Source organism: Lepidochelys kempii, chromosome 22 (genome assembly GCF_965140285.1).
Source record: "Lepidochelys kempii isolate rLepKem1 chromosome 22, rLepKem1.hap1, whole genome shotgun sequence".
Lineage (NCBI taxonomy): Eukaryota > Metazoa > Chordata > Testudines > Cheloniidae > Lepidochelys > Lepidochelys kempii.
The window spans coordinates 3890535-3898403 of record NC_136401.1 but is presented as its reverse complement, the minus strand read 5'-3'; the positions used below and the strand labels follow the sequence as shown (position 1 = coordinate 3898403).

The window sequence follows — 7869 nt, the reverse complement described above, 5'->3', positions numbered from 1 at the left end:
GCTCCAGTCTAGGGGAGAACGGAGGAGCTGAGGGAGACGGAAGGAGCCTGGGGGTGAACCTGGAGGGTAGTTGGGTGTGGGTGGGACAGTACGGAACAGTTTCTATGGGGACGGGGGATTGTTAGGGAGTTGGGTCCCCCCTCCCATTCAGCCTCTGGGTCTACAAATCAGACTCAAACCTTTCTCCTCTTCTGATCCTCTAAACTGCTCCCTCTGTGCCAACAGGCACATTTTCACAGGGGGAAAGGAATGAAACTATTCTCTCCTGTGGGGACACTGCCGAGAGACACAGACCCAAAGCCCACACTTCTGGAAAGCACTATGTGTGAGAACCAGCCTCTTAAGTAATTTATGAAACAGCACTAGAGCAGAAATAAGAAAAGCACCCACCTCAGAAAGAGAAAATAGAGAAACTGACAGAAAACACAGCTCAAGGTTACAAATAAAAGAGCAATATGGGACACGTTTTTTCTTTTTTTGAACCATCATGCTCTCCCCAGGGGGAGGTGCACCATACCCAGCAGGTCTGCAATACCAGGCTGATGCGTGGAGTGGATGGAGCAAGCCTCTATTCCAGATCCCTGTTCCAAAAATCCCTTCAATTGAGTTCTCAGCTAGAGAACATATCAGAGATTAAACTGTTAAGAACAGATTTAATAATTTTATTAAGATGATGTTGAAGTAAAAAGAAAATGGTACAGAGTTTAAGCATAGAAGTTTCTGTTTATCAGGGAATAAGGTACAGATTATCAAGGGGTGCGAAATTCGGTGGCGTAAGGAATACATAATCTGCAATCTCCCCGATTGGGGGGTAAAAGTTTAACCGGTCAAAGTACAGACATTGAGATATGGGGGTATGTTGTCCATATAATGGCTATGTTCAGGTGTGGAGTATAATGAGCGGATACGATGATGAGGATGGATTTACCCTCATTTGGTGGGATTTAATGTTCAGTGAGTTTATGGTTCCAGTTCATACGGTCCAATGGAAAAAGCCTCTCAGTCTTTTTCCCATAGTGGATGCACGATGTCGTACCGGCTCACACCTCCTGGTACTGTCGGTGGCCGGTGATGTGTTCAATGTAGATGTCCCTGGACCATTGGATGGTGTCCGAGACCATGAGGAGCCGCATGAGCCATGTGTAGTGTCGACCGATCCCACAGGTCCGCAGCACATGCTCGTTGCAGGGGTCCCAAGCGCCCAGGGCTCCGACGATCAGGGCATCCATCTGCACCTCGTAGCCCTTCGTTCTCAGGGTGTCGGCCAGGGGGGTGTAAATTTCCAGCGTCCGAGCTCGGGCTTCTCGGAGGGCCGGGGTCCTGTTCTCGAAGGAGACCGTGATGTCGAGGAGGATGAACTTTTTCTGGGCCTCGTTGGTGACTACCACGTCGGGTCGCAGCAGGCTGTCAGTGCCGGGGATGGCGCAGTTCACGGTGACCTCCCCCAGGCGTGGTGCGATGGCTTTCACCAGGTGGTCCTGGATGGCGTTGTGGTGCAGCTGCCAGGCTCTGGAGTGGGGCTTGCAGCTGCACAGGATGTGGGGCAGGGTCTTGTTGGAGTAGCCACACTTCCTGCAACGCTTGTCTCGGTTCCCGTGGTGGACAGCCCCATTGAGCGGGACGCAGTTGAGCCGGGTGCAGTGGCTGAAACGCCAGTCAGCGAAACGGGTGAAGCCACCCCCGGCGAGGAAGTGGTTGCTGGCGTCCCACTTGCCGGTCAGTTTGAAGGCTTTACCCTGGTCCGGTTTACGCTTCAGGGCTTCCATGTACAGCGAGTGGATGGCTGCCTTCAGGGTCCTCTCCAGCATGCCCCTGGCGCTCGGGGTGAAGATGGTGTTGTCCTCAGACCTGATCTGCGGCCCCAGGACTCCCAGCTCCTGGCGCTCCTCGCACCACTCCCAGCGGCAGCCGATGTGCTTCCCCAGATGACGCGTGGCACTGTGAGCGCGGGACCACAGTGAAGCGATGTCGCACCCGTCCCGTCCGAATTCGCCATCCAGGGAACCGCTCAGGAAGCTGGCGGTGTCTTGGTTGGAGGGGGCTCTGCCGATCCGCTTCTTCGTTGCGTCATGGAGGGCGTTTGCTGCGATGTTCCTTACCATGGCGTCGGGACACGTCAGCAGGCGGAAGGCGCGGGTGATCACCGCGATGTCACACAGGTCACCCATGCGGGGGACATTGGCACTGCCATGCCTGTGGGCGATGTAGACCAGCTCGTTGCTGCCTCTCTGGGGAAGGAACAGCCACATGGACCTATCCTCCATGAATTTATCTGGTTCTTTTTTGATCCCTGTTCTAGTCTTGGCCTTCATAACATTCCTCCACCCCGTGTGGCAGCTAGGAGCTCTGGCGTCCCCCCGCAGAAGCTGGGAGCTATGGGGCCATCTGCAATGGCATGGGACTGCGGCTTCTCCCCATCACCCATGGTGACTGGGAACTCCAGGCTCTGCCTGCAGTGTCTGGGAGCTGGGGGCTCCCTCTGTTGCCTGTGGTGGCTGGGAACTCCAGGGTCCCCTGCCCCATGGGGTGCCTGGAGCTCTGGGGTCTGCTTGCAGCATCTGGGAGCTGTGGGGTCTATGTGCAGTGACATGAGCCTGTGGGGATTCCAAGATCAGATCCAGAAAGAACAATATGCTCAGAGAGAGTAGGCTATCCCAGAGTCCTATGGAGTAGTTCCAGAGCATTCACCCAGTGATTCTGGGCAAGACCAGCTGGGAGCAAAGCAGCTGCTGTTGTCACTAAGGTAAGTGTTTGTCTCCTCCAGGCTGTGGTGACAGCCCTGATGACTGCAGAGAGACTTCCCTTGGGCTGGGGCTAATTTCCAATTAAAGGTTCCCAACTAGCTCTGCGGGCAGGTGGAGAATTCCTTCATCTTGAGAGCTGCTAATCTTCCTTGGCATCATCTAATGTGTACTTCTAGTGCAGCTCCCTGACCAGGTCCTCATACCTCATGGGAGTTGTAATCTCCTGAGGCCTATGTTTCGAGATCTTGGTGACCTGGGCACTGCTTGGTGCAGCTGGATGTCTGCTCAGTGATTGATCAGTAGCAGGGTTTGGGGATTTTTTGGTAATTTTGGTTTTACAAAGCCCAGTCAGGCCTAAAAATTTTTTCCCTGGAAGCCAAGCTAGGCTCCTCCCATCCATCTCCATTGCAGCAGCCTGGTCCCTAGTAGAAAAAAATAACTTAATGAATACTGGACTTCAAGTGAGTTTTGTGTTGTGGCTACAGTAGAACCTCTAGCGTTGCAAACACCAGTTACCTACTGACACGTCAAAAACACATAAGGAAATTGTTTCTGTCTGGTTTCATTTAAATTAAGATGGTTAAAAGCAACATTTCTCTCCAGCATAGTAAAGATTTAAAGCTGTATTCAATCTCTGTTCAGTTGCAGACTTTTGAAGGAACAACCAGAGCTTTCTGTTCAGAGTTCTGAACCACCACCATCCTGGGGTATTTGTAACCCGGAGGCTGTAATGTAATTGCTGAGGCTGTGCTGGTTTTTAGGGGGATCGTTCTGTGGAGGGATGTGGTTCTGGTCCCATTCGGGGGCTAGCAAAACGAGTGTGAATAATGATGCTGGAAATAAAATGTATTTTTCATATTTTTTATTTTTGCAATGTTCTAAATCCACCCCAACTGGAAAGGAAAATGAGATTCAAACCCTGGTGGTTCGGGTGGGAATTGTGCGGGAGAAGATAGCTGGAAGGTTCCCGTTCCATGGGAGCAGCACAGGGCTGGTGGATTGCCCAGCTTTGGCTTTTGTTTGCTGGTTGTCCCCACAGGGTTGATTTTGTAGTTGGTCTTTTAGAATGCATTTGCTGGACACTTGTGTGGATCTTTTTGCCCTGGGGCTCCCATTGCTGGGGCCCTGGTTGCAGCCACCTCCATCTGCAAGTTAAACATGTAAATATTGTCCATAAAAACCATGCAGCTGTGTGCTGTGTCAAAGACAACTCCCGTGTCACTCTCCTGTCTGTTACAATCCTTCCCCAGGGGGGCCCACAGATATGTTTGGCCCCAGGCCCACAAAAAGTTAATTCTGCCCTGCTGCCCGGAGCGGAGAGCCAAGTCCAGCCAGCCCCATGGCACCAGAGGTGCAGGAGCCGCCACCGTGGGGTGAGTGAAGGACAGGACCCAAACTTCCAGAGGAGGCAGGATCCACCCAAAACCCCCCAAATGCCTCCACCCCCAGACAATTTACTGAGTTGTGACAGGCCATAAACATTTACTAATGGGCCCTGGGGAATGTTCCCTTTAATTTTTTACATCCATGTACAGAATGAATTTTGTTATGTGCACCAATATGGAGATGATGTGTGGTGGGGGTGTGGCCAAGAGTTCAGACTGTGGGAGGGGGCTCAGGACTGGGGAAGAGGGTTGGGTTGGGGGGGTGAGGGCTCTGGCTGAAGGTGTAGGCTCGGGGGGGTTGGGATGAGGGGTTCGGGGTACAGGAGGGGACTCAGAGCTGGAGCAGAGAGTTGGGGTGCAGGAGGACAAGGGCACTGGCTGGGGGTGAAGACTCTGGGGTGGCATTTGGATGAGGGGTTTGGAGTGCAGGAAGGGTCTCAGGGCTAGGGCAGAGGGTTGGGGTGAGGGGTCTGGCTGGGGGTGCAGGCTCTTGGAGGTTGAGATGAGGGGTTCAGGGTGCGGAGGGGGCTCAGGGTTGGGGCAGAGGGTTGGGGTGCAGGGGAGGGTGAGGACTTGGGCGTCTGTCTCATCCCTCCCTGCCCCACCCCACCTTCCATCCGTGCGGCTCTCCTCGTTGGCTAACCTGCCTCCTCCAACCTGCTCACTTCATTAGCCATCTTCCCTGCACCACAGGCTGTGCTACCTACTATGGAGCAGGGAGACAGAACATATCTGGGTAGAAACAAACCCTGGCTAATGTGCTGCTCTCACCAAAGTGTGCCCTCCACACACTTAATTTAATTTGCCTCCACACACTTTTTTTCCCCGCCTGCAGACTATAGTGATCTCAGCCCGAGAAGCTCTGGAATGCGATTCCTTCCACAGACATGCTCAACTGAGACATAATGGCATTGACTTGGTGTGCAAAAGAACAGTAAAAACATAATCAGGTCCCAGTTTTATGTGATTAATCCAGCCCTATGGCAGATAAAACCTAATGATAACACATCTTCAGCCAGAACATCATCTTCTGACAGCAGCCAGTGCCAGGGGCTTCGGAGGGAATGAACAGAACAGGCAATCACTGAGTGAACCATCCCATCATCTACTCCCAGCATCTGGCAGTCAGAGGTTTAGGGACACGTAGAGCATGCAGAGACATCCCTGATTATCTCAGTTAATAGCTGATGCACTTATCCTGAGGAACTGATCTAATTCTTTGTTGAACCCATTTACAGCTTTGGCCTTCAAAACATAATGAACACACGTCTACAACCCCAAGGGGGTTTGACAATCCCAAGAATTCTAAAAACAGGAATTATACACCCGGAAGTCAAGAAATGTGAATAAAGTCATGATATTTCGTTCTTATGGGCCTCTTTGTTCCTGAGCCTTTAGGGTGCAGTAAGGCCACTTCCACAAAAGCTGGAGCCTAAACACCTGAATGGATCTTGGTCTCCCCTCATCCTTTTCCTGTTACCTCACCCAAACATTTCATAGACCTAAGGCCATAGCTACACTACAACCCTATGTTAACTCTCGTTACGTCAGCATAGACTCGCAACGGTCACTGTGTCACTTGTGTGACTGACTTCCTTGTGCTATCGTAATAAATAAAGAGGTAATGGATACAGACGTACACCAGGCAGGGTCGTTTGGAAGCCAAAGACTTGATGCTGTTCAAAGGTTCAAGGAGAAAAGGTAAAAGTTTGTACCTTGGGGAAGTTTTAACCTAAGCTGGTAAGAATAAGCTTAGGGGGTCTTTCATGCAGGTCCCCACATCTGTACCCTAGAGTTCAGAGTGGGGAAGGAATCTTGACAGCCCACAAGTTTGGCCCTTGTGCTTGCTGCCCATGTTTTTCCTCTTTCCCACATGGCGCTTGAAGAAAGGAGTGGCAGGGCCAGGCTTCATAGTCAGAGCTAGGCAGGAGGGAGGAAGAGTCCCAGACTAGAGCACAGCACACCTCTCCTCCTCTGGGCACCTAGAGCAGAGGTGGCTGGTGCTGACAGCTCCAAGGGAAGGCTAAAAAGCCAGAGAGCAACCGAGGGGGGGGCAAGAGGAGGGGAGGACCGTGCCTGCACGTGGCCAGCAGACAGCCACAATGACACCCGGCCAACCTGTTCCCTGGCATGCCAAACACTCACTGAAGGCCACCCACAGACCAGCATGTGGGGCAGCTGCTGTTGCTCTGTGGCCAGCATCAGAAGATGGTAGGAAAACAGGGCCAGCCCCGCCAGTGGGGCCTCTGACCCTTCCCACTCCAGGTGCTCACTGTTGCAGTGGGGCAGGAGATTTTACCCCAAGAGGCTTTCCTCCGCTGGTGAGAAGCAGAGAAACACCCAGCCCCCTAGGCGCTGTTTAGCCCCCTCAGGCACAGGGACAGCCGGCCATTTGGAGGAGGGAAACTGCTCTACACGCTAGCCCGGGCAGCTGCCCGTTTACTTTGGCAAGTCAGGAATGGCAAAGGCTAGACTGGACGCACCTGGGCTCACGCCCTAGCCTTTGTGACGCCCAAACCCAACTCCTTCCCGGGGGTCTAGCTGAAGCCAGAGCATTGGCCTGAGCAGCCAAGAAGAGGATCCAGCCCTGAAGAAAGCAGGAATCATAGAATATCAGGGTTGGAAGGGACCCCAGAAGGTCATCTAGTCCAACCCCCTGCTCAAAGCAGGACCAATTCCCAGTTAAATCATCCCAGCCAGGGCTTTGTCAAGCCTGACCTTAAAAACCTCTAAGGAAGGAGATTCTACCACCTCCCTAGGTAACGCATTCCAGTGTTTCACCACCCTCTTAGTGAAAAAGTTTTTCCTAATATCCAATCTAAACCTTCCCCACTGCAGGACCTTTAAGCAAAGCAAGCACAACCATGGAGGAACTCCAATCCTGAATCATCTGATGCACAGGGAGATGCCTTATCCATCCGACCACATGAGGAGGTATTCTAAGCACTTCTTCAGAAAAGGCAGACACTGTGTTTCTCGGGTCATCTACTGAGGGGGGCAGAAACTCTCTGGGCACAAGAAGTCGAGTTCCCAGCAAGATGTGAGATTTAATTCTATGCAGCCAGGTGCAGGACTTGGGCAGGGAGGCTTAGGCATGGGGGACTGGGATGCAGCGGATGGACTGGCTGTCTAGGTGCAGAGATGTAGTCACACTGAGGCACAGGAGGGAGGAGGAGGAGGAATCCTGCTGAAAGGCAGTGGCTGTGGAGAAAAAGAGGAGGGGTTTCTGGCACTTTTTTGCCTCTCTTTTGCCTGCCTGCTCATTCTTGTGGTCAAAGGGGTAGATTCTATTGGGAAGCCTAGTTAGCTCAGTCAGTAGAGTATCGGGCTCTTACTTTGAGGGTCCAAGGTTGAAGCCCCTGGCCGGGCACTCAGCTTTTAAGTTGCCTTGTATGCCAGGCGCCAAATGATTCCTGGTGGTGTCCAGAGCCACACAGGGATTCCCAGAAGCCATGACCATTTCCTGGAAAGGCCTCTTTCTGCTGCTTAGTCCTAGAAAGCAGGATAGAAGCCCACCTCCACAGGAGCGGGCCCAGAAAGCAGAGTCTCTGGTTGGCAGAAAGTGGGGCCAGGTACTATGATAAACCAAGGGAAGGGCGAGAGCAGCAGAGAGAGGGGGAGCAGCTGGAGAGCTGTAAGTGCAGAGTTCAAGCCTGCCAGCTGAGGGCCACAAGTGTCTAGAGACTGTGACATCATCGGGTCCCATGGCGTAAAGGTCAGCTGTCAGAGTGCTGAATACT

At 52.6% G+C, this 7869-nt stretch overlaps 1 non-coding gene across 1 annotated transcript; it reads right to left on the bottom strand.

The window, feature by feature from the left end:
• Positions 1 to 501: 501 nt before the first annotated feature.
• LOC140901787 (U2 spliceosomal RNA) lies at positions 502 to 693 on the bottom strand. The gene has a single exon (XR_012155979.1). It is a non-coding gene; the product is annotated as a U2 spliceosomal RNA (small nuclear RNA).
• Between the last annotated feature and the right edge of the window lie 7176 nt (positions 694 to 7869).